This window comes from Aethalodelphis obliquidens, unplaced genomic scaffold (genome assembly GCF_003676395.1).
Source record: "Aethalodelphis obliquidens isolate GAN/ISIS:26980383/991018 unplaced genomic scaffold, ASM367639v1 scaffold53, whole genome shotgun sequence".
Lineage (NCBI taxonomy): Eukaryota > Metazoa > Chordata > Mammalia > Artiodactyla > Delphinidae > Aethalodelphis > Aethalodelphis obliquidens.
The window spans coordinates 24,559-52,554 of NW_020837997.1; the positions used below are offsets into that span (position 1 = coordinate 24,559).

At 37.2% G+C, this 27,996-nt stretch overlaps 1 protein-coding gene and 1 long non-coding RNA gene across 4 annotated transcripts in view; one reads left to right on the top strand and one right to left on the bottom strand.

The window, feature by feature from the left end:
* NLRP3 (NLR family pyrin domain containing 3) overlaps positions 1 to 27,996 on the bottom strand; it is a 55,389-nt gene that overhangs the window by 9,009 nt on the left and 18,384 nt on the right. The gene's annotated exons all lie outside the window — the stretch shown is intronic.
* LOC113608328 (uncharacterized) lies at positions 9,178 to 27,692 on the top strand. Its single transcript, XR_003428309.1, has 2 exons — positions 9,178 to 9,218; positions 27,526 to 27,692. It is a non-coding gene; the product is annotated as an uncharacterized LOC113608328 (long non-coding RNA).

Genomic DNA, 27,996 nt, shown 5'->3' on the forward strand with positions numbered 1-27,996 from the left:
CTTAACAAATTAGGTATAGAAGGAACATACCCCATCATAATAAAGGCCATATATTACAAGCCCACAATTAACATCATACTCAACAGTGAAATTTTGAAAGATTTTCTCTATAATCAGAAACATGACAAAAGTGCCCACCTTCCCCACTCCTATTCAACATAGTACTGAAATTCCTAGCAAGAGCAATCAGGCCAGAAGAAGAAACAAATGTATCAGAATTGGAAAGGAAGAAGTAAAATTGACTCTACAGATGACATGATTTTTATATAGAAAATCCTAAAGACTCAACCAAAAAACTGTTAGATCTAATCAATGAATTCAATAAAGTTGCAGGATACAAAATGAACATACAAATGTCAGTAACATTTCATGTAGCGTTGGTGGTATAGTGGTGAGCATAGCTGCCTTCCAAAAGCCAGTAGCATTTCTATACACTAATAACATTATATAAAAAAGAAATAAAGAAAACTATCCCATTTATAGTAGCATCAAAAACAATAAAATACTTAGGAATAAACTTAATGAAAGAGGTGAAAGATCTCTACACTGAAAACTATAAGACATGGGTGAAAGACATTTAAGAAGACACAAACAAACGGAAAGATATCCCTTGTTCATGTATTGGAAGAATTAATAACATCAAAATGTCCATACTACTTGAAGACATCTACCGATTCAATGCAATCCTTATCAAGACTTCACTGGAATTTTTCACAGAAGTAGAAAAAACACTTCTAAAATTTATATGGGTGTGAATAAACAAATAAACATTTTCAAAATTATAAAAAAAAATTTATATGGAACCATAAAAGACCCAGAATAGCCAAAGTAATCCTGAAAGAGAAGAACAAAGCTAGAGGCATCATACCTCCTAATTTCAAAGTATATTGTAAAGCTATGGTAATCAAAACAGTATCATAGTTGCATAAAAACAGACAATAGATCAATGAAACAGGATTCAGAGACCAGAAACAATTCCATGAATACGCCGTCAACATATATTTGATGAGAAACCAAGAATACTCAATGGAGAAGACAATCTCTTCCATAAATGGTGCTCGGGAAATTAGATATTCACATGAAAAAGAATGAAACTAGACCCCTTTCATACATCACTCACAAAAATCAACTCGAATAGGATTAAAGACTTAAAGATAAGACCTGAAACCATAAAATTCCTGGAAGAAAATATAGAAAACAAAGCTCATTGACATGGGTCTTAGTAATGATATTTTTTTAATATGACTCCTAAAGTATTAGCTGCAAAATTAAAAATAAACAAATGGGACTACATAAAACTAAAGCTTCTGCATAGCAAAAGAAATAATCAACAAAATGAAAGGCAACCTACAGAATGGGAGACAATATTTGCAAATCATGTATCTGATAACAGGTTAATATACAAAATGTAAAGAACTCATATAACTCAATAACAAAAAAGCAAATAATCCAATTTTAAAATGAGCAAAGGGCCTGAATAGATATTTTCCAAAGAAGATATTCGAATAGCCAACGGGTACATGAAAAGATGCTCAACAGGACTACTCACCACGGAAATGTAAATTAAAACCACAATGAGATACTACCTCATGTCTGTTAAAATGGCCGTCATCAAAAAGAAAAGTAATAACTATAGATAACACTGCTGTATGGTATATTTGAAAGTTGTTAAGACAGTAATCCTAAAACATTTTTTGTAACTATATGAAGTGATGGATATTAACAGTGGTAATCATTTTGCAATACATGTATGTCAAGTCATTATGCTATACACCTTAAACTTATACAGTGCTGTACTTCAATTATATGCCAATAAAATTGAAAGAAAAAAAGTAAAAATAAATGTTGCTTAAGCCACTCCTTTTGTGGTACTTTATTACAGTAGCCCTAGAAAACCAATACACAGAGTGTATTAAGATGGATGGGTAGATGGACAGATAAATGGATGGATGATTGTTCGTGTATAACAAAATGTCTGGAAGTTTGCTCATCAGCCTGCTGTAAATGGTTCTCTCGGGAAGTGAGCTGAAAAGGAGCTTTCAATTCTTACTTCATGTATTTGTATTATTTAACATTTACACACTAAGCATGTATTACTTTTGTAATTAAAAAACTCACAAGCAGGACTTCCAGTTTCCAGGCCAGCATGTAGAAAGCTTAGAAGTTGCCATTCCGTCCTAACAACAAGGTAAAAGCTGAACAAGCTGACGAATCAACAATACTTCTTAAATCCACGAGAAGTATGGTCACAGCACAATTTGCTGCCCCCAAAATTGGGGAGACACAGAGGAAAATACAAAGAATCATAACTTCCTGAAACCCATGAGCTTAAACCTCGGAGGGAATCAGTGCTCAGGGAGGAAAACCTGAATTGTAATTGACAGATAAATAAAGGTTAGTTTTGGACAAGTCTGAACAATAAAAACACCAGAGGACCCCGTCATAAGGGGACCTGCGTACTTTTGTGAGTTTTACCTTCAGGAGCTCAACCAAGTTCTCACATTAAATATCAGGGGAAAATCCCTCTGTGCTTCCAGTATGGGGAGGAGTAAAGGAACCATTTTAAAACACAAGCATATGTCAGAGATATTGTCAGTTCGGTTCCAGACTACTGTAATGAAACAAATATTGCAACCAAATTAGTCACATGAATTTTTTGGTTTCCCAGTGCATATAAAAATTATGTTTACACTGTACTGTAGTCTATTAAGTGTGCAATAGCAATATGTCTAAAGAAAACAATATGCATACTTTAATTAAAAAATACTTTATTGCTAAAAAAATGCTAACCATCGTCTGAGTCTTCAGTGAATCATAACCTTTGCTAGTGGAAGGTCTTGACTCAGTGTTGATGTCTGCTGACTGATCAGAATGGTGGTTGCTGAGGTTTAGGGTGGCTGTGGCAATGTCTTGAAATAAGACAACAGTGAACAACAAGGTCCTACTGTAGAGCACAGGGAACTATATTCAACATTCTGTGATAAACCGTAATGGAAATGAACATGAAAAAGAACATATACATATGTATAACTGAGTCACTCTGCTGTACAGTAGAAACTAACACAACATTGTAAATCAACTACACTTCAATAATTTTTTTTTAAAGACAACCATGAAGTTTGCCATATTGATTGACTCTTCACTTGAACACTTAGAAGAATTGTAGGGTTATTAATTGGCCTAATTTCAATATTGTTGTGTCTCAGGGAATAGGGAGGCCCACTGAGAGGAAGAGAGATGACACAGGAACAGCCAATCTGTGGAGCAGTCAGAACACACACAACATTTATCAGTTAAGTTCACTGACTTATATGGGTATGGTCTGTGGTGCCCCTAAAACAGTTACAGTGGAAAAATCAAAAATTGCTGATCATATGGATCACCATAACAAATATAATAATAATCAAAAAGTATGAAATATGGCGAGAATTACCAAAATGTGACACAGAGACACAAAGTGAAGAAATGCTATTGGAAAATGGTGCGAATAGACTTGCTCAACACAGGGTTGCCACAAACCTTCAATTTGTAAAAATTGCAATGTCTGTGAAGCACAATAAAACAAAGATCAATAAATTAACATATGCCTATATACCAGAAAACTCTGTTCTTTTCAACAATACTTGTCTTCAAGAGAAAATAGTTGCCCAAAGCCTAACCTGCTGGGATATTATTAGTCTAACTGATCTTAGAGAAGGGAAATACTCAGCTTCAACCTACTCTAGGCATCCTGTTCTGCTAAGAAGGGGGGGAAAAAACTGAGAAGCAGTTGAAAAGCACTGAGAATTAACAGTCCAGAGGTATAAATTCACTAAAAGACTGAAACCTAATCATAGGATTATAGAATGCTTCAACTCTTCCCACACTTCATTACCACATTACTAAAGTTCTATTTAGAGTAGTTCCCGCTACACAGTACATCATGTCCAGGATTAAAGAAGAAGTTACAAAACAGTTTAAAAGGCAAAAAATAAAGGTTGAAGAAACAGAGGAAACATCAGAACCAGAGTCAGATATGGCAGGAATGTGAAATTATCAGACCAGGCATTTAAAATAATTATAACTAATTCCCTAAGAGCTCTAACGGATTAAGTAAATAGCATGGAAGAACAGACAGGCAAAGTAAGCAGAGAGAGGACCAGTCTCTCCCAACAGGAAACCTGCACAAGCCTCTTAGACAGCCTCCTCCACCAGAGGACAGACAGCAGAAGCAAGAAGAACTACAATCCTGCAGCCTGTGGAACAAAAACCACATTCACAGAAAGATAGACAAGATGAAAAGGCAGAAGGCTATGTACTAGATGAAGGAACAGGATAAAACCCAAGGAAAACAACTAAATGAAGTGGACACAGACAACCTTCCAGAAAAATAATTCAGAATAATGATAGTGAAGATGATCCAGGACCTCGGAAAAACAATGGAGGCAAAGATTGAGAAGATGCAAGAAATGTTTAACAGAGACCTAGAAGAATTAAGGAACAAACAAACAGAGATGAACAATACAATAACTGAAATGAAAATTACACTAGAAGGAATCAATAGCAGAATAACTGAGGCAGAAGAATGGATAAGTGACCTGGAAGACAGAAGGGTGGAATTCACTGCTGCAGAACAGAATAAAGAAAAAAGAATGAAAAGAAATGAAGACAGCCTAAGAGACCTCTGGGACAACATTAAATGCAACAACATTTGCATTATAGGGGTCCCAGAAGGAGAAGAGAGAGAGAAAGGACCCGAGAACATATTTGGAGAGATTATAGTCGAAAACTTCCCTAACATGGGAAAGGAGATAGCCACCCAAGTCCAGGAAGGTCAGCGAGTCCCATACAGGATAAACCCAAGGAGAAACACACTGAGACACCTACTAATCAAATTGGCAAAAATTAAAGGCAAAGAAAAATTATTGAAAGCAGCAAGGGAAAAATGACAAATAGCATACAAGGGAACTCCCATAAGGTTAACAGCTGATTTCTCAGCAGAAACTCTACAAGCCAGAAGGGAGTGGCATGATATACGTAAAGTGATGAAAGGCAAGAACCTACAACCAAGATTACTCTACCTGGCAAGGATCTCATTCAGATTCAATAGAGAAATTAAAAGCTTTACAGACAAGAAAAAGCTAAGAGGATCCAGCACCACCAAACCAGCTCTACAACAAATGCTAAAGGAACTTCTCTAAGTGGGAAACACAAGAGAAGAAAAGGACCTACAAAAACAAACCCAAAACAATTAAGAAAATGGTCATAGGAACATACATATCAATTACCTTAAATGTGAATGGATTAAATGCTCCAACCAAAAGATACAGGCTTGCTGAATGGACACAAAAAACAAGACTCATACATATGCTGTCTAAAAGAGACCCACTTCAGACCTAACGACACATACAGACTGAAAGTGAGGGGATGGAAAAAGATATTCCATGCAAATTGAAATCAAAAGAAAGCTGGAGTAGCTATACTCATATCAGGCAAAATAGACTTTAAAATAAAGAATGTTACAAGAGACAAGGAAGGACACTACATAATGATCAAGGGATCAATCCAAGAAGAAGATATAATAATTACAAATATATATGCACCCAACATAGGAGCACATCAATACATAAGGCAACTGCTAACAGCTATAAAAGAGGAAATCGACAGTAACACAATAATAGTGGGGGACTTTAACACCTCACTTACACCAATGGACAGATCATCCAAAATGAAAATAAATAAGGACATGACACAATAGACCAGATAGATTTAATTAATATTTAGAGGACATTCCATCCAAAAACAACAGATTACACTTTCACCTCAAGTGCTCACGGAACATTCTCCAGGATAGATCACATCTTGGGTCACAAATCAAGCCTCAGTAAATTTAAGAAAACTGAAATCATATCAAGCATCTTTTCTGACCACAACGCTATGAGATTAGAAATGAACTACAGGAAAAAAAAAAAAAAACGTAAAAAACACAAACACATGGAGGCTAAATAATACATTACTAAATAACCAAAAGATCACTGAAGAAATCAAAGAGGAAATCAAAAAATACCTAGAGACAAATGACAATGAAAACATGATGATCCAAAACCTATGGGATGCAGCAAAAGCAGTTCTAAGAGAAAAGTTTATAGCTATACAAGCGTACCTCAAGAAACAAGAAAAATGGCAAATAAACAATCTAATCTTACACCTAAAGGAACTAGAGAAAGAAGAACAAACAAAACCCAAAGTTAGCAGAAGGAAAGAAATCATAAAGATCAGAGCAGAAATAAATGATATAGAAACAAAGAAAACAATAGCAACGATCAATAAAACTAAAAGCTGGTTCTTTGAGGAGGTAAACAAAATTGATAAACCATTAGCAAGACTCATCAAGAAAAAGAAGGAGAGGACTCAAATCAATAAAATTAGAAATGAAAAAGGAGAAGTTACAACAGACACCACAGAAATACGAAGCATCCTAAGAGACTACTACAAGCAACTCTATGCCAATAAAATGGACAACTTGGGAAAAATGTACAAATTCTTAGAAAGGTATAACCTTCCAAGACTGAAACAGGAAGAAATAGAAAATATGAACAGACCAATCACAAGTAATGGAATTGAAACTGTGATTAAAAATCTTCCAACAAACAAAAGTCCAGGACCAGATGGCTTCACAGGTGAATTCTATGAAATATTTAGAGAAGAGCTAACACGCATCCTTCTCAAACTCTTCCAAAAATTTGCAGAGGAAGGAACACTCCCAAATTCATTCTCTGAGGCCACCATCACCCTGATACCAAAACCATACAAAGATACTACAAAAAAAGAAAATTACAAACCAATATCACTGATGATTATAGATGCAAAAATCCTTAACACAATACTAGCAAACAGAATCCAACAACACATGAAAAGGATCATGCACCATGATCAAGTGGGATATATCCCAGGGATGCAAGGATTCTTCAGTATACGCAAATTAATCAATGTGCTACACCATATTAACAAATTGAAGAATAAAAACCATATGACCATCTCAATAGACACAGAGCTTTGGACAAAATTCAACACTCATTTATGATAAAAACTCTCCAGAAAGTGGGCATAGAGGGAACCTACCTCAACATAATAAAGGCTATATATGACAAAACCACAGCAAACATCATTCTCAATGGTGGAAAACTGAAAGCATTTCCTCTAAGATCAGGAAAAAGACAATGATGTCCATTCTCACCACTATTATTCAACATAGTTTTGGAAGTCCTAGCCATGGCAGTCAGAGAAGAAAAAGAAATAAAAGGAATACAAATTGGAAAAGAAGAAGTAAAACTGTCACTGTTTGCAGATGACATGATACTATACATAGAGAATCCTAAAGATGCCACCAGAAAACTACTAGAGCTACTCAGTGACTTTAGTAAAATTGCAGGATACAAAATTAATGCACAGAAATCTCTTGCATTCTTATACCCTAATGATGAAAAATCTGAAAGAGAAATTAAGGAAACACTCCCATTTACCATTGTAACAAAAAGAATAAAATACCTAGGAATAAACCTACCTAGGGAGGCAAAAGACCTGTATGCAGAACACTAGAAGACACTGATGAAAGAAATTAAAGATGACACCAACAGATGGAGAGATATACCATGTTCTTGGATTGGAAGAATAAATATTGTGAAAATGACTATACTACCCAAAGCAATCTACAGATTCAATGCAATCCCTATCAAATTACCAATGGCATTATTTACAGAACTAGAATAAAAAATCTTAAAATTTGTATGGAGATGTAAAAGACCCAGAATAGCCAAAGCAGTCTTGAGGGGAACAAACGGAGCTCGAGGAATCAGACTCCCTGACTTCAGACTATACTGCAAAGCTACAGTAATCAAGACAATATGGTACTGGCACAGAAACAGAAACATAGATCAATGGAACAAAATAGAAAGCCCGGAGGTAAACCTACGCACCTATGGTCAACTAATCTATGACAAAGGAGGCAAGGATATACAATGGAGAAAATACAGTCTCTTCAATAAGTGGTGCTGGGAAAATGGGACAGCTACATGTAAAAGAATGAAATTCGAACACTCCCTAACACCATACACAAAAATAAACTCAAGATGAATTATAGACCTAAATGTAAGACCGGACACTATAAAACTCTTAGAGGAAAACATAGGAAGAACAGTCTTTGACATAAATTACAGCAAGATCTTTTTTGATCCACCTCCTAGAGTAATGGAAATAAAAACAAAAATAAACAAATGGGACCTAATGAAGCTTAAAAGCTTTTGCACAGCAAAGGAAACCAAAAACAAGACGAAAAGACAATCCTCACAATGGGAGAAAATATTTGCAAACAAATTAATGGACAAAGGATTAATCTCCAAAATATATAAACAGCTCATGCTGATATTAAAAAAACAAACAACCCAATCCAAAAATGGGCAGAAGGCCTAAATAGACATTTCTTCAAAGAAGACATACAGATGGCCAAGAAGCACAAGGAAAAGTGCTCAACATCACTAATTGTTAGAGAAATGCAAATCAAAACTACAATGAGGTATCACCTCACACCAGTTAGAATGGGCTTCATCAGAAAATCTACAAACAACAAATGCTGGAGAGGGTGTGGAGAAAAGGGAACCCTCTTGCACTGCTTGTGGGAATATAAACTGATACAGCCACTATGGAGAACAGTATGGAGGTTCCTTAAAAAACTAAAAATAGAATTACCATATGATCCAGTGCGGCGAGCCGCCTCCGACCAGCAGAATGACGAGTCGCCACACGCAAGATTCTTCTCGTATCACACTTTATTGGAGCACAGCTTGGTTAAAGAAAAGATGGAAGGAAGACACCGCAATCCTATAGCAGTCTGCTTATATAGGGATTAAGAACATGTGTCGCTCTGTGATTGGCTTTCGCCGATGGTGCGACTTGTGAGCCAGCATCGGATAGGTCGCTACTTTAAAACCTCATTAGTATACTTAGCACAAGCGCAGTGGCCACAGGAAGGATGATTCAGCTTACTTCAGCTTCCTGCTGCGTGGCAGTTAGCTGACCGCGCCCTACAATCCAGCAATCCCACTACTGGGCATATACCCGGAGAAAACCGCAATTCAAAAAGGCACATGCACCCCAATGTTCATTGCAGCACTATTTACAATAGCCAGGTCATGGAAGCAACCTAAATGCCCATCGACAGACGAATGGATAAAGAAGATGTTGTACATATATACAATGGAATATTACTCAGCCATAAAAAGGAATGACATTGGGTCATTTGTTGAGACGTGGATGGATCTACAGACTGTCATATAGAGTGAAGTAAGTCAGAAAGAGAAAAACAAATATCGTACATTAACGCATATATGTGGAACCTAGAAAAATGGTATAGATGAACCTGTTTCAGGGCAGAAATTGAGACACAGATGTAGAGAACAAATGTATGGACACCAAGGGGGGAAAGCTGAGGTGTGTTGGGGGTGGTGGTTTGATGAATTGGGCGATTGGGATTGACATGTATACAGTGATGAGTATAAATTGATAACTAATAAGAACCTGCTGTATAAAAACAGATACAAAAACCTGAGCCTAGGGGCTTAGGGGAGGGATGGAGTGGGAGGTTGGGGTTAGCAGATGTAAGCTATTATATATGGAATGGATAAACAACAAGGTCCTACTGTATAGCACAGGGAACTATATTCAGTATCCTATGATAAACCATAAAAAAAAAAAGTAAGCAGAAAGATGGAAATTCCAAGAAGGAACCAAAAAGGAAAGCTAGAGATTAAAACAACAACAACAACAAAAACCCAAAAAATAATAACACTGTAACAGAAAAGATGAATGCCTTTGATAGGATTATTAGTAGACTGGACATAGCTGAGAAAAGAATCTCTGAGCTTGAGGATATCTTAATAGGAAGCTCTAAAACTCAAAAGTAAATAGCAAAAAAGATGGAAAAGAAAACCCAGAATATCCAAGAACTGTGGAATAACTATAAAAGTTGCCATATGAGTGTAACACATACATAATGGAAATACCAGAAGGAGAAGAGAATGGAACAGAATAATTGCAGGAAACAAATAGGACCAAAAATTTTAACTAAGTTAATGTCAGATGCCAAATCACAGATCCAGAGAACACCAAGCAGTATAGATACCAAAAAAAATGGAAAAAAAAAAAAAACTACAGCTAGGCATATCATTTTCAGAACACAAAAAATCAAAGGTAAAGGAAAAATCCTGAAAGAAGCCAGAGGGAGGAAAATACTTTTTCTGTTTAGGAGCAAAGATAAGAATTACAACTGACTTATTCTCAGAAATCATGCAAACAAGAAAAGAATGCAGTGAACTATTTAGCGTCGAGAGAAAAAAAAATCCTAGAATTCTGAACCCTGTGACATTAGCCATCAAAAATGAATATTATTCAGCCTTTGTTTCTCATACAAACAAAAACTGAGGGCATTTGTAGCCAATAGAACACCTTGCAAGGAATGTTACTTTAAAAAGTTCTTTAGAGAGAAGGAAAATAATATACGTCAGATATGCATAAAGAAAGGAAGAGCACCAGAGAAGGAACAAGTGAAGGTTAAATAAAAACTTTTATTTTTATTATTCTTTTTTTTTTGTTTTTTTGCCGTACGCGGGCCTCTCACTGTTGTGGCCTCTCCCGTTGCAGAGCACAGGCTCCGGACACGCAGGCTCAGTGGCCATGGCTCATGGGCCCAGCCGCTCCATGGCATGTGGGATTTTCCCGGACCGGGGCACGAACCCATGTCCCCTGCATCGGCAGGCGGACTCTCAACCACTGCGCCACCAGGGAAGCCCTATTTTTCTTATTCTTAATTGATCAAACAGATAACATCATGTTCAAAATAATAGCAACAATGTATTCAATGATTATATTTATGTGTATAAATATCCTTATATATAAATTGAATGAATGACAGCAATTATACAAGAGACAGAAAGGAGGAATTAGGATTACTTTGTTATTATAAGGTATTCATACTGTGGAGTGGCATAGGGTTATTTGAAAGTAGACAGATTAGTTGTAAATATGTATTGCAAACTCTGGAGCAACCACTAAGAAAATTTTTTTGAAAGTAAAATGGAGGGAATCTTGGCTGTCCAGTGGTTAGGACTCAGCACTTTCACTGTCATGGGCCCAGTTCAATCCCTGGTCAGAAAACAAAGATCCTGTAAACCGGGCAGCACAGCCAAAAAATAAAGTATGATGGATGTGCTAAGAAAAGAGACAAAATGGAATTATATAAAAGGTCCACTTAAAGTCACAAAAGGCAGAAAAAGAGATGAAGACAAAAATAAGATAAAAGAACAAGAGCAATAAATGGAAAATGGGAACAAATATGAGATATTAATCTAACAATGTCAATAATTAATTTATCAATGATCTAAATAAATCAATTAAAAGGCAGGTATCAGAGAGTGAACAAAAAATAAGACCCAACTGTTTATTGTCTACAAGAAATCCACTTTAGGACTTCCCTGGTGGCACAGTGGTTAAGAATCTGCCTGCCAATACAGGGGACATGGGTTTGAGCCCTGGTCTGGGAAGATCCCACATGCTGCGGAGCAACTAAGCCCATGCACAACAACTACTGAGCCTGAACTCTACAGACCACGAGCCACAACTACTGAGCCCATGTGCCACAGCTACGGAAGCCTGTGCACCTATAGCCCTTGCTCTGCAACAAGAGAAGCCACTGCAACGAGAAGCCCACACACTGCACAAAAGAGTAGTCCCCACTCGCCACAACTAGAGGAAGCCCGTGCATAGCAACAAAGACCTAAGGCAGCCAAAAATAAATAAATAAATAAATAGAAATCCACTTTAAATATAAACACATACAGATTAAAATTACAGGAATAGAAACAATGTTTTAAAAAATAAGTGTAAAGGGATAGAGAAAGATATAGCATGCTAACACTAATCAAAAGAAAGCAGGGGATATGTGGCATAGGTGATACATGATAGATAGATAGATAGATAGATAGATAGATAGATAGATAGATAGATGTATACATATATGCAATGGAATATTATTCATCCTTAAAAAAGAAGGAAATCCTGCCATTTGTGACATGAATGAACCCAGAGGACATTATGCTAAGTGACTTAAGCCAAAGAGAGAAAGACAAATACCATGTAATCTCACCTATATGTGGAATCAAAACAAACAAACAAACAAACAAAAAAACCCACCAAACTCATAATTAGCAGAGTAGAATGGGGGTTACCAGAGGTTGGGGGGATGGGGGAAAAGGGGAGATGTTGATCAAAGAATATAAACTTTCAGTTATAAGTTCTGAAGACTGAATGTACAGCTTGGTGACTGTTCATTCACCAAGTTAATATGTTGTATATTTGATATTTGCTAAGAGTAGATTCAAGTGCTCTCACCACACAGGGACAAAAAAGTAACAATGTGATGGGTATGTTAATTAGCTTGTTTGTGGAAATTAGTTCACAATGTATACATATATAAAAACATCATGTGGTACATATTAAATATATATGACTTTTATTGGTCAATCATACCTCGATAAAGCTTGAAATTTTTTTTAATTTAAAAAATAAAGCAGGAATATCTATATTAATTTCAGACAGAGCAGCCTGCAGAGCAATGAAAATTATTAAGGATAAAGAGGGACATTATATGATGTTTATATTGGTCAATTTTCCAAGAAGACATAACAATCCTTAACATATGTGTGCCTAAAAAATGTCAAAATATGTGAGGCAAAAACTGATAGAACTGCAAGGAGAAAAAATATATGTATCTATAACACATTGCGGGAGACTAACACACCTCTATTGGAAATTAACAGATCCAGCAGGCAGAAAATCAGTAAGGACATAGTTGAACTCAGCAACTCTATCAATGAACTGAAAATAATTGACATCTACGTGTGGTTGCCAAGGGGGAATGGGAGTAGGGGAGGGAGGGATTGGGAGTTTTGGATTAGCAGATGCAAACTATTATATTTAGAATGGATAAACAACAAGGTCCCACTGTATAGCACAGGGAACTATATTCAATATCCTGTGATAAACCATAATGGAAAAGAGTATATATGTATATATCGGAATCACTTTGCCGTACAGCAGAAATTAACACAACACTGTAAATCAACTATACTTCAAAAAAATAAATTTAAAAAAATTGACATCTATGGACTACTTCATCCAACAACAGAGGAACACACATTCTTCTCAGGCTCACATGTAACATTCACCAAGATAGACCACATTCTGTGTCATAAGACATACCTTAACAAGTTTAAAAAACAAATCAGACTGCAATCAAATGAAACTAGAAATAACAGAAAGATAGCTGGAAAATTCCAAAATACATGGACACTAAACAAGACACTTCTTTTTTCTTTCCATGTTAATGACTGTGTTTTAATTATTGCATCTTCCCCTTTACCAGAGTATTTATGAATTATTCTTTGTGTAATCCCAAGGTGCATTATTAATGCAAATCAAAGGACAGGTTAGTTATAAATATTAATGACCCAGGCAAAGTACCTTTGGCATGGAATTTCATAACACAGTCAATTTTCTAAACAACACACTTCTAAATAAAGCATGGATCAAGGAAGAAATCTCAAAAGAAAATTTAAAATATTTTAAACTAAATGAAAATAAAAACACAACTTAAAATTTGTGGGATGCAGCAAAAGCAGTGCTTAGATGGAAATTTATAGCAAGGGATGCATATATTAATAAAGAATAAAAATCTAAAATCAATTATCTAAGCTTCCACCTTAGGAAACTAGAAGAAGAAGAGCAAGTTAAATTCAATGTAAGCAGAAGAAAAGCAATAAAAATTAGAGCAGGAATCAATGAAATTGAAAACAATAAATTCTTAACAAGAAAATCAGTGAGAGCTTCCCTGGTGGCTCAGTGGTTAAGAATCCGCCTGCCAATGCAGGGGACACAGGTTTGAACCCTGGCCCGGGAAGATCCCACGTGCCGTGGAGCAAATAAGCCCATGCTCCACAAGTACTGAGCCTCCGCTCTGGAGCCTGCAAATCACAATGACTGACCCCATGCCACAACTACTGAAGCCCACGCGCCTAGAGCCCGTGCTCCGCAACAAGGAAAGCCACTGCAATGAGAAGCCCGTGCACCACAACGAAGAGTAACCACCCCCTTGTCTCAACTAGAGAAAGCCCACACACAACAACAAAGACAAAACACAGCCAAAAATAAATAAATATATATAAATATTAAAAAAAAAAGAAAACCAATGAATCTTGGGCTTTCCTTGTGTTGCAGTGGTTAAGAATCCACCTGCCAATGCAGGGGACAAAGGTTCAAGCCCTGGTCCGGGAAGATCCCACATGCTGAGAAGCAACTAAGCCCGTGTGCCACAACTATGGAGCCTGCGCTCTAGAGCCCACGAGCCACAACTACTGAAGCCCGCATACCTAGAACTGGTACTCTGCAACAAGAGAAGTCACCGCAATGAGAAGCCCACGCACCACAAGGAAGAGCAGCCTCACTTAACAGAACTAGAGAAAGCCTGCACACAACAACGAAGACCCAACACAGACAAAAATAATTTTTTAAAAAAAAGAAAGAAAATCAATGAATCCAAAAGAATCCTGAAAAGATCAATAAAACTGATAAATTTCTAGCCAGGCTAATGAAGAAAAACAAAGAGAGAGGACACAAATTACTAATATCAGAAATGAAAAAAGGGAAATCTCTACAGTTCCCCAAAATATTAAAAGGATAATAAAGGAATCCTACAAACGATTCTATGTGCACAAATTTTATAAGTTAGACGAAATGAACCAATCCTTTAAGGACAAAATTTGCCAAAACTCAAACAAGAAGAAATAGTCTGAATAGAACTTTATCTATTAAAGAAATTGAATCAATAATTAACAAACTTCCAAAAGAGAAAGTACTAGACACAGATGGTTTCACTGATGAATTCTAACAAATGTTTAAGGAAGAAATTTTACCAATCCTCTACAACTTCTTTCAGAAGAGAGAAGCAAAGAGAACATTTCCAAACTCATTCTATGAAGCCAGCATTATAAATATCTCTTATGAGCAAAGGTGCAAAAATCCTCAACAGAATATTACTAAATTGAATCCAACAATGTATAAAAAGTTATATACCATGATCACATGGAATTTATCCCAGGTATTCAAGACTGAATCGACATTTGAAAATCAATTAATATAATCCATCACATCAACAGAATATAGAAAAAATTGTATGATCATATCAATAGATACAGAAAAAGCATTTGACAAAATCCAACACCAATTCATGATAAAAGTACTCAGCAAACTAGGAATTAGGGAAACTTCCTGGACTTGTTTTTAAAAATCTACAAAAACCCCTACTGGTAACAGCATACTTAAAGGTAAGGAACCTGAAGTTTTCCCACTAAGATTAGGAAAAAGACAAGGATGTCCCCTCTCACCACTCCTTTTCTTCATCAGAGTAGAAGTCCTAGCTAATGCAATAAGACAGCAAAAGGAAAAATAATAAAAGGTATACAGATTGGGAAGAAAAAATAAAGCTGTGTTCACAGAGGACATGATCTTCCATATAGAAAATCTGAAAGAACTGACAAAAAAACTCCTAGAATGAAAAAGCAATTTCAGCATGGTTGCAGGATATAAGGTTATGAGGACACAGGGAGGGGGAAGGGTAAGCTGGGATGAAGTGAGAGAGCAGCACTGACACATATACACTACCAAATGTAAAACAGATAGCTAGTGGGAAGCAGCTGCATAACACAGGGAGATCAGCTTGGTACCCTGTGACCACATAGAGGGGTGGGATAGGGAGGGTGGGAGGGAGGCACAAGAGGAAGGGGATATGGGGATACGTGTATACATATAGCTGGTTCAGTTTTGTTATACAGCAGAAACACAACATTGTAAAGCAATTATATTCCAATAAGGATGTTAAAAAATGTGGTGTATATATATATATATATATATATATATATATATATATATATATATATATAAAATGAAATACAACCCATCCATAAAAATAGAATGAAATAGCGACCTGGTGGTGCAGTGGTTAAGAATCCGCCTGCCAATGCGGGGACATGGGTTAAATCCCTGGTCCGGGAAGATCCAACCTGCCACGGAGCAACTAAGCCTGTGGGCCACAACCCTGAGCCTGCACTCTAGAGCCCATGGGCCACAACTACGAGCCCACGTGCCACAACTACTGGAGCCCACGTGCCACAACTTCTGAAGCCCACGTGCCTAGAGCCTGTGCTCCACAACAAGAGAAGCCACCACAATGAGAAGCCCATGCACCTCATCGAAGAGTAGCCCCACTCGTCGCAACTAGAGAAAGCCCACACGCAGCAACGAAGACCCAATGCAGCCAAAAATTAAAAAAATAAAGAACAAAATAATGCCATTTGCAGCAACAGGGATGGAACTAGAGATTGTCATACTAAGTGAAGTAACTCAGAAAGAGAATGACAAATACCATATGATATCACTTACATGTGGAATCTAAAATATAACACAAATGAACTTATCTATGAAACAGAAATGGACTCACAGACATAGAAGATAGACTTGTGGTTGCCAAGGGGGAGGGTGTTGGGGGGATGGAGTGGAAGTTTGGGGTTAGCAGTTGCAAACTGCTATATATGGAATGGATGGACAATGGGGTCTTACTGTATGGCACAAGGAACTATGGTCAGTATCTTGGGACAAACCATAATGGAAAAGAATATTGAAAAAAATGTATATATAAATATATGTATAACTGAATCACTTTGTTGTGCAGCAGAAATAAACACAACATTGTTAATCAACTATTTTAAAAAAAGATGTGGTACATATATACAATGGAATATTACCCAGCCATAAAAAAAGAATGAAACAATGCTATTTGCAACAACATGGAGGGATATGGAAATTATCATACTAAGTGAAGTAAGTCAGACAGGAAATACAAATATCATATGATATCATTTATATGTGGACGCAAAAGAAAAAAATGATACAAATGAACTTATTCACAAAACAGAAACAGACTCACAGATTTGGGAAACAAACTCATGGTTAACAAAGGGGAAATGTGGGGAGGGAGGGATAAATTAGGATTTGGGGATTAACATATACACACCACTATATATAAAATAGGTAATCAACAAAGACCTACTGTATAGCACAGGGAACTCTACTCAATATTCTATAATAACCTATATGAGAAAAGAATCTGAAAAAGAATGGATATATGAATATGTATAACTCAATCACTTAGCTGAACACCTGAAACTAACACAACATTGTAAATTAACTATACTCTAATATAAAATAAAAATTTAATTTAAAAAAATCCATCCCTTTCCTATACTAGCAATGAACTAGTAGAATTTGAAATAAAACACAATACCATTTATATTAACACCCAAAAAACTGAAACATTTTAACCAAGCAGGACTCTATTTAACCCAGAATAGACCTACACCCACGTCCTCCACCTGCCTTTTGTCTGAAGAAATACTTTAGTCAAAGAATAAATTTAATCAGAGAAATGAGAAAATGCAGAAAGAAAGGTAAACAGTCAAGCAAGACAAAATAATAATACTTTAGTCATTAAACAAAGTCAAGGACCTTTAGTTCTTCCTCAAGGATTATAGATATTATTCTGAGCCATGTCCGTTGAGCTGTTTTGCAGAAACTGAAACCCCCACTAGGTGGAAGAAGTTAACTGTATGCTGCCCACAAGTGCGTAGACCCCAGACCATTTGGAACCAGTAGGTTGATGATGCTGACTCTTGATTACCTCACCACCAGCCAATCAGAAGAATGTCCACAAGCTGACCACGCCCTGCTCATTGAACACCATAAGGCTCCTTACTACACCCTCCAGTGTGGGACTCACAGTTCTGAGGACATTAGACCACTGCGGCCCCCTTTGCCTGGCAAAGCAATAAAGCTATTCTTTTCTACTTCATCCAAAACTCTGTGTCCACAGTTTTATTCAGTGCAGGTGAACAGAGGCCAAATTTCAGCAACAATACTTAGGTATAAATCTAACAAAATATGTATAAGATCTACATAAGGAAAACTACAAAAGCCTGATAAAAGAAATCAAGAACTACATATATGGACAGATATTTCATGTTCATGGATAGGAAGACTCAATGTTGTCAAGATGTCAGTTCTGCCCAACGCAATCTATAGATTCAATGCAGTCCCAATAAACTTCCCAGCAAGTTTTTTTTGTGTGTGTGGATATTGACAAAATGATTCTAAAGTTTATATGTAGAAGCAAAAGACCCAGAATAGCCAACAAAATAGTGAAGGAAAAGAACAAAGTTGGAGGACTGACACTATTCAGCTGAATGACTTACTGTAAAATAACAGTAATGAAGACAAAAGAATAGACAAATTGATCAATGGAACAGAATAGAGAGCCCAGAAATAGAGGAACATAAATATAGTCAACTGATCTTTGACAAAGGAGCAAGGGCAAAGATAAGTCCTTTCAACAAATGGTGCTGGACAACTAGACATCCACATACAAAAACATGAATCCAGACACTCATACCCTTCACAAAAATAACACAAAAATTAACTCAAAACAGACCTAAAGGTAAAACACAAAACTATAAATCTCCTAGAAGATAACATACGAGAAAATCTAGAGGACTTTGGGTTTGGCAATGACTTTAGTTTGGCGATGACCAAACTCATGATCCAAGAAATAAATAATTGATAAGTTGGACTTTATCAACATTAAAATTTTCTCCTCTGAGAAAGTCACTGTCAAGAGAACAAAGAGACAAGCTACACTGGGAGAAAATATTTGCAAAAGATATATCTGATAAAGGACTGTTATAAAATATACAAAGAACACTTAAAACCCAACAGTAAGAAAAGAAAAAATCCAGTCAAAAAATGGGCTAGGGTTTCCCTGGTGGCGCAGTGGTTGAGAGTCCGCCTGCCGATGCAGGGGACACGGGTTCGTGCCCCGGTCCAGGAAGATCCCACATGCCGCGGAGCGGCTGGGCCCGTGAGCCATGGCCACTGAGCCTGCGTGTCCGGAGCCTGTGCTCCGCAACGGGAGAGGTCACAACAGTGAGAGGCTCGCGTACCGAACAAAAACAAACAAACAAAACAAACAAAAAATGGGCTAAATGCCTTAACAGACACCTTATCAAAGAGGATATACAGGTGGCAAATAAACTTATGAAAATATGCTCCACATCATATGTCATCAATGAAATGCAAATTAAAACAACAATGAGATACCACCACATACATATCAGAACAGCCAAAGTCTGGTACACTGAAAACACCAAATACTGGCAATGATATGGAACAATAGGAATTCTCATTCATTGGTGGTGGGAATGCAAAATTTTATACCCACTTTGGAAGACAGTTTTTCAGTTTCTTACAAAACTAAATACTTGTTACCATATGATCCAGCAATATCACTCCTTGGTATTTACCCAAAAGAGCTGAAAAGTTATGTCCATGCAAAAGCCTGTACACAGATGTTTATGGAAGCTTTATTCATAATTGTCAAAACTTGGAAGCAAACAAGATATCCTTCATTAGGTGAATGGATAAATAAAGTGGTACATCCAGACAATGGAATTGTATGATATTCTGTTTAAGGCAAAATTATGGAGACAGTAAAAAGATCAGTGATTACCAGGGATTAGAGGTGAGGGTGGGATGAATAGACCAAGCATGGAGGATTTTGGGGTCAGTAAACCTACTCTCTGTGTTACTACAATAGTAGATACATATCATTATACAATTGTCCAAACCCACAGAGAATACCAAATGAAGAGTGAACCTAATGTAAACTATGAACTTTGGGTGATTATGATATGTCAGTGTAGGTTCATCAGCTGTAACAAATGTACCACTCTGGGGGGTGATGGTGATAATGGGGGAGATTGTGCATATGTGAGGTAAGGGGCATATGGGAAATCTCTGTATCTTCCTCTCAATTTTGCTGTATCTAATTCCCCTCTAAAAAATGTCTATTTAAAAAGAAAAAAGCACAAGAGCAACATCTAGGTTTAAGATCTGTTTGGGGAGCCACCTGTATACAGGTTGTTTTCAAAGCTGAGGGGCATATGAGAGTTCCCAGAGAGTGTAGAAACATTTAGTGAAAAAGAAAACCAATCGTGAAATCCCCAGACCACAGGAAGAGAAGTCAATGCAGAAGCCAGAGAAGCAGAAGCCATAAAATTAGCAGGAAAAACTGAGCAGTGCCCTAAAAACAAGAAAGAAGGGTCTCAAGGAGGAGATGATGAACAGAATTAAAGGCAACAGATTTCAACTAGGATTAGGACTGAGGAGAATCTACAAGAGTCATAAACAGGATCACTGAGGGTCAACTGAGAGTTTATGCTCTGACCCTCTTCACTTCTTTTTGCTTTGTGTGGAGTGTTTTCCCCTGGCTTCTTCATGGCTCTCACTCTCAGTTTATTTAGTACCCAATCCCATGTCATCTGCATGAGAGGCATTTACTGAACACTTGGGCAAGGAAGGAGTCCTCATTGTCACTCCAGTTTTTATTATACAGCTTACATATATTGTACATTGTTTTGCTTGTCTATTGTCTAGTGTTTATCACCCACTATAAGAATGTTTGTGAAACCCGGGTCTTGGTTTGTTTTACTCACTGCTACTATCAACACCCACAACTGAGCCCCCAGAGTACCTGGAAAATAAAGGGGATAAATCATATCTGTTGAACAAACCAAGAGTAGCAGAAGCCAAATTGCTGAGATAGAGTAATGATATAAGGGAAGGAAATGAAGGCATTGAATATAGACTTTTTTTGGTAAAGAGCTTGGCAATATATGAGGATGGGTCACTGGGACTGGTCCAAGGAGGTAACAGAGCTTTGTGAACATCTATGGGTTTTAATTATGGATTAACAGATTATTCCTCAGTAAAGACCCTTCCTGATGTATTTGGTGCTGATCTGGTTGGTATTTCTGTCAGTAACATTAATGAAGACATTTACAGTTTGCTTGTTATATGTCTAGGTAATACTGACCGGATCATGATTCAAAAATGCCTAGACAGCTCTCTCACTTGCCCGCTTGCATCTCTTACAAGCATCCTACATTAATAAATCTAGTTCTTGCCTATCACTGTGCCTCTCGCTGAAGTTCTTCTGCACTGAGACACAAAGAACCTGAGCCTCAATAAGTCCAGACACCAGCACAGAGATTTCTTCAAGATGGCAGAGTAGAAGGAGGTGCACTCACTCCCTCTTGTGAGTGCACCAGAATCACAACTAACTGCTGAACAATCACGGATAGGAAGACACTGGAACTCACCAAAAAAGATACCCCACATCCAAAGACAAAGGAGAAGCCACAATGAGATGGTAGGAGAGGCACAATCACAATAAAATCAAATCCCATAACCCCGAGGTGGGTGACTCATAAGCTGGAGAACACTTATACCACAGAAGTCCACCCACTGGAGTGAAGGTTCTGATCCCCACATAAGGTTTTCCAACCTGGGGGTCCAGAAATGGGAGGAGGAATTCCCAAGGAATCAGACTTTGAAGTCTAGTGGGATTTGATTGCAGGACTTTGATAGGACTGGGGGGAAACAGAGACTCCACTCTTGGAGGGCACATACAAAGTAGTGTGCACATCAGGACCCAAGGGGAAGGAGCAGTGACCCCATAGGAGACTCAACCAGACCTACCTGCTAGTGTTGGAGGGGCTCCTGCAGAGGTGGGGTGGGGTGGCTGTGGCTCACCTCGAGGACAAGGACACTGGCAGCATAAGTTCTGGGAAGTATTCCTTGTTGTGAGCCCTCCAAGAGTCCACCATTAGCCCCACCAAAGAGCCTGTAGCCTCCAGTGCTGGGTTGCCTCAGGCCAAACAACCAACAGGGAGGGAACACAGCCCCACCCATCAGCAGACAAATAGATTAAAGTTTTACTGAACTCTGTCCACCAGAGCAACACCCAGCTCTACCCAACACCAGTCACTCCCATCAAGAGCTTGCACAAGCCTCTTAGATAACCTCATCCACCACAGGCAGACAGCAGAAGCAAGAAGAACTACAGTCCTGCAGCCTATGGAATGAAAACCACATTCACATAAAGACAGACAAAATGAAAATGCAGAGGATTATGTAGCAGATGAAGGAACAAGATAAAACCCCAGAAAAACAACTAAAAGAAGTGGAGATAGGCAAGCTTCCAGAAAAAGAATTCAGAATAATGATAGTGAAGATGATCCAGGACGTCAGAAAAAGAATGGAGGCAAAGATCAAGAAGATGCAAGAAATGTGTAACAAAGACCTAGAAGAATTAAAGAACAATGACCTAGAAGGATTAAAGAACAAACAAACAGAGATGAACAATACAATAACTGAAATGAAAAACACACTAGAAGGAATCAATAGCAGAACAACTGAAGCAGAAGGATGGATAAGTGACCTGGAAGACAGAATGGTGGAATTCACTGTCATGGAACAGAATAAAGAAAACAGAATAAAAAGAAATGAAGACAGCCTAAGAGACCTCTGGGACAACATTAAATGCAACAAGATTCACATTACAGGGGTCCCAGAAGGAGAAGAGAGAGAGAGAGGACCTGAGAAAATATTTGAAGAGATTATAGTCAAAAACTTCCCTAACATGGGAAAGGAAATAGTCACCCAAGTCCAGGAAATGTAGAGAGTCCCAGGCAGAATAAACCCAAGGAGAAACATGCTGAGACACATAGTAATCAAATTGACAAAAATTAAAGACAAATAAAAGTTATTAAAAGCAGTAAGTGAAAAATGACAAATAACATACAAGGGCACTCCCATAAGGTTAAGAGCTGATTTCTTAGCAGAAACTCTACAAGCCAGAAGGGAGTGGCATGATATATTTAAAGTGATAAAAGGGGAGAATCTACAACAAAGATTACTCTACTGGCAAGGATCTCATTCAGATTCAACGGAGAAATCAAAAGCTTTACAAACAAGAAAAAGCTAAGAGGATTCAGCACCACCAAACTAGCTCTACAACAAATGCTAAAGGAACTTCTCCAAGTGGGAAACACAAGAGAAGAAAAGGACCTACAAAAACTAACCCAAAACAATTAGAATATGGTAATAGGAACATACATATAGATAATTACCTAAAATGTGAATGGATTAAATGCTCCAACCAAAAGACACAGGCTCACTGAATGGATACAAAAACAAGACCCCTATATATGCTGTCTACAAGAGACTCACCTCAGACCTAGGGACACATACAGACTGAAAGTAAGTGGATGGAAAAAGATATTCCATACAAATGGAAATCAAAAGAAAGCTGGAATAGCAATACTCATTTCAGATAAAATAGACTTTAAAATAATGTTACAAGAGACAAGAAATGACATTACATAATGATCAAGGGATCAATCCAAGAAGAAGATATAACAATTATAAATATATATGCACCCAACATAGGAGTACCTTAATACATAAGGCAAATGCAAAAAACACTTATAAAAGAGGAAATCAACAGTAACACAAAAATAGTGAGGGACTCTAACAGCTCACTTACACCAATGGAAAGATCATCCAGACAGAAAATTAGTAAGGAAACATAAGCATTAATGACACAATAGACCAGATAGATTTAACTGATATTTATAGGACATCCCATCTGAAAACAGCAGATTACAGTTTCTTCTCAAGTGCACATGGAACATTTTCCAGGATAGATCACATCGTGGGTCACAAATCAAGCCTCAGTAAATTTAAGAAAACTGAAATCATATCAAGCATCTTTTCTGACCACAACGCTATGAGATTAGAAATAAATTACAGGGAAAGAAACATAAAAAACACAAAAACATGGAGGCTAAATAATACACTACTAAATAACCAAGAGATCATTGAAGAAATCAAAGAGGAAATCGAAAAATACCTAGAGGAAAATGACAACGAAAACACGATGATCCAAAACCTATTGGTTGCAGCAAAAGCAGTTCTAAGACGGAAGTTTATAGCAATACAATCCTAACTGAAGAAACAAGAAAAGTCTCAAATAAACAATGTAACCTTACACCTAAAGGAACTAGAGAAAGAAATCCAAAACCCAAAGTTAGCAGAAGGAAAGAAATCATAAAGATCAGAGCAGAAATAAGTGAAATAGAAACAAAGAAAACAATAGCAGTGATCAATAAAACTAAAAGCTGGTTCTTTGAGAGGATAAACAAAATTGATAAACCGTTAGCCAGACTCATCAAGAAAAAGAGGGAGAGGACTCAAATCAATAAAATTAGAAATGAAAAAGGAGAAGTTACAACAAACATTGCAGAAATACAAAGCATCCTAAGAGACTACTACAAACAACTCTATGTCAATAAAATGGACAACCTGGAAGAAATGTACAAATTCTTAGAAAGTTATAACCTTCCGAGACTGAACCAGGAAGAAATAGAAAATATGAACAGACCAATCACAAGTAATGAAATTGAAACCGTGATTGAAAATCTTCCAACAAGCAAAATTCCAGGACCAGATGGCTTCATGGGTGAATTCTTTCAAACATTTAGAGAAGAGCTAACACCCATCCTTCTCAAACTCTTCCAAAAAATTGCAGAGGGAAGAACACTCCTGAACTCATTCTATGAGGCCACCATCACCCTGATACCAAAACCAGACAAAGATACTACAAAAAGAAGAAAATTACAGACCAACATCACTGATATATATAGATGCAAAAATTCCCAACAAATACTAGCAAACAGAATCCAACAACAAATTAAAAGGATCATACACCATGGTCAAGTGAGATTTATCCCAGGGATGCAAGGGATGCAAGGATTCTTCAATATGTGCAAATCAATCAAAATGATACACCATAGTAACAAATTGAAGAATAAAAACCATATGATCATCTCAATAGATGCAGAAAAAGCTTTTCACAAGATTCAACACTCATTTATGAAAAAAACTCTCCAGAAAGTGGGCATAGAGGGACCCTACCTCAACATAATAGAGGCCCTATATGACAAACCCACAGCAAACATCATTCTCAATGGTGAAAAAATGAAAGCATTTCCTCTAAGATCAGGAGCAAGACAAGGATGTCCACTCTTACCACTATTATTCAACATAGTTTTGGAAGTCTTAGGCATGGCAATCAGAGAAGAAAAAGAAATAAAAGGAATACAAATTGGAAAAGAAGAAGTAAAACTGTCACTGTCTGCAGATGATATGATACTGTACATAGATAATCCTAAAGATGCCACCAGAAAACTACTAGAGCTAATCCATGAATTTGGTAAAGTTACAGGATACAAAATTAATGCACAGAAATCTCTTACATTTCTAAACACTAACGATGAAAGATCAGAAAGAGAAATTAAGGGAACAATCCCATTCACCATTGCAACAAAAAAATAAAATACCTAGGAATAAACCTACTTAAGGAGGTAAAACACCTGTACTCAGAAAACTATATGGCACTGATGAAAGAAATCAAAGATGACACAAACAGATCAAGAGGTATACCATGTTCTTGGATTGGAAGAATCGATACTGTGAAAACGACTATACTACCCAAAGCAATCTACAGATTCAATTCAGTCCCTATCAAATTACCAATGACATTTTTTACAGAACTAGAACAAAAAATCTTAAAATTTGTATGGAGACACAAAAGACCCCATATAGCCATAGCCATCTTGAGGAGAAAAAATGGAGCTTGAAGAATCAGACTCCCTGACTTCAGACTATACTACAAAGCTACAGTAATCAAGACAATATGGTACTGGCACAAAAACAGAAATAAGATGAGTGGAACAGGATAGAAAGCCCAGAGATAAACCCACGCACCTATGGTCAACTAATCTATGACAAAGGAGGCAGGGATATACAATGGAGAAAAGATAGTCTCTTCAATAAGTGGTGCTGGGAAAACTGGACAGCTACATGTAAAAGAATGAAATTAGAACACTCCCTAACACCATACACAAAAATAAACTCAAGATGGATGAAAGACCTAAATGTAAGACAAGATACTATAAAACTCTTAGAGGAAAACATAGGAAGAACAAACACTCTTTGACATAAATCACAGCAGCACATTTTTTGACCCACCTCCCAGAGTATTGGAAATTAAAACAAAAATAAACAAATGGGACCTAATGAAACTTAAAAGCTTTTGCACAGCAAAGGAAACTATAAAAAAGACGAAAAGACAATCCTCAGAATGGGAGAAAATATTTGCAAATGAATCAATGGACAAAGGATTAATCTCCAAAATATATAAACAGCTCGTGCAACTCAATATTAAAAAAACAAACAACCCAATCCAAAAATGGGCAGAAGACCTAAATAGACATATCTCCAAAGAAGACATACAGATGGCCAAGAGGCACATGAAAAGTTGCTCAACATCACTTATTATTAGAGAAATGCAAATCAAAACTACAATGAGGTATCAGCTCACACTGGTTAGAATGGGCATCATCAGAAAATCTACAAACAACAAATGCTGGAGAGGGTGTGGAGAAAAGGGAACCCTCTTGCACTGTTGGTGGGAATATAAACTGATACAGCCACTATGGAGAACAGTATGGAAGTTTCTTAAAAAACTAAAAATAGAATTATCTTATGACCCACTACTGGGCATATACCCAGAGAAAACCATAATTCAAAAAGACACATGCACCCTAATGTTCACTGCAGCACTATTTACAATAGCTAGGTCATGGAAGCAACCTAAATGCCCATCGACAGACGTATGGTTAAAGAAAATGTGGTACATATATACAATGGAATATTACTGAGCCATAAAAAAGGAATGAAATTGGGTCATTTGTAAAGACGTGGATGGACCTAGAGAATGTCATACAGAGTGAAGTCATTCAGAAAGAGAAAAACAAATGTCATATATTAACGCATATATGTGGAAAATATAGAAAAATGATACAGATGAACCAGTTTGCAAGGCAGAAATAGAGACACAGATGTAGAGAACAAATGTATGGACACGAAGGGGGGAAAGCAGGGAGGTGGAGGAGGTGGTGGGATGAAGTGGGAGATTGGGATTGACATGTATACACTAATATGTATAAAATAGATTACTAATAAGAACCTGCTGTATATTTTTTTAAAAATTAAATTAAAATAATGCCTAGAAAATGAGTCAAAAGAAAGATATGAAGAAATTTAACAGACCTAAATGTGAGGTGCCACACAGGTTGGAGAGGGCAGGATATATTGTAGAAGCCTTCTAGAGAGCCTACTAGCAACTCATCATGAGGCAGCGGTGTGCTGGAGTTAAGGGGTGGGTGGTGGGTTACACTGGACTGTATCTGCATTGGGTTTTCCTGCCTTTAAGCTCTTTGAGCTTCACGTTCTCGTCTTTCAGTTGGAGACACTGATATCTACTCAGTGTAGTTTTTATGAGGCCAACTGAGATAACCCAATGTAAAGAACATGGAAGAGCAGTGATACACGGTAAAGTGCACGTATCAGTGGGTATTTTTGTGGTAGGCACATATATACAATGGAATATTACTCAGCCATAGAAAGAAACAAAATTGAGTTATTTGTTGTGACGTGGATGGACTAGAGTCTGTCACGCAGAGTGAAGTAAGTCAGAAAGAGAAAAACGAATACTGTATGCTAACACATATATATAGAATCTAAAAAAAAAAAAATTGTTCTGAAGAACCTAGGGGCAGGACAGGAATAAGACGCAGACATAGAGAATGGACTTGAGGATGTGGGGAGGGGGAAGGGTAAGCTGTGACAAAGTGAGAGAGTGGCATGGAAATATATACACTACCAAATGTGAAATAGACAGCTAGTGGGAAGCAGCTGCATAGCACAGCGAGATCAGCTTGGTGCTTTGTGACCACCTAGAGGGGTGGGATAGCGAGGGTGGGACGGAGATGCAAGAGGGAGGAGATATGGGGATATATGTGTATGTATAGCTGATTAACTTTGTTATAAAGCAGAAAC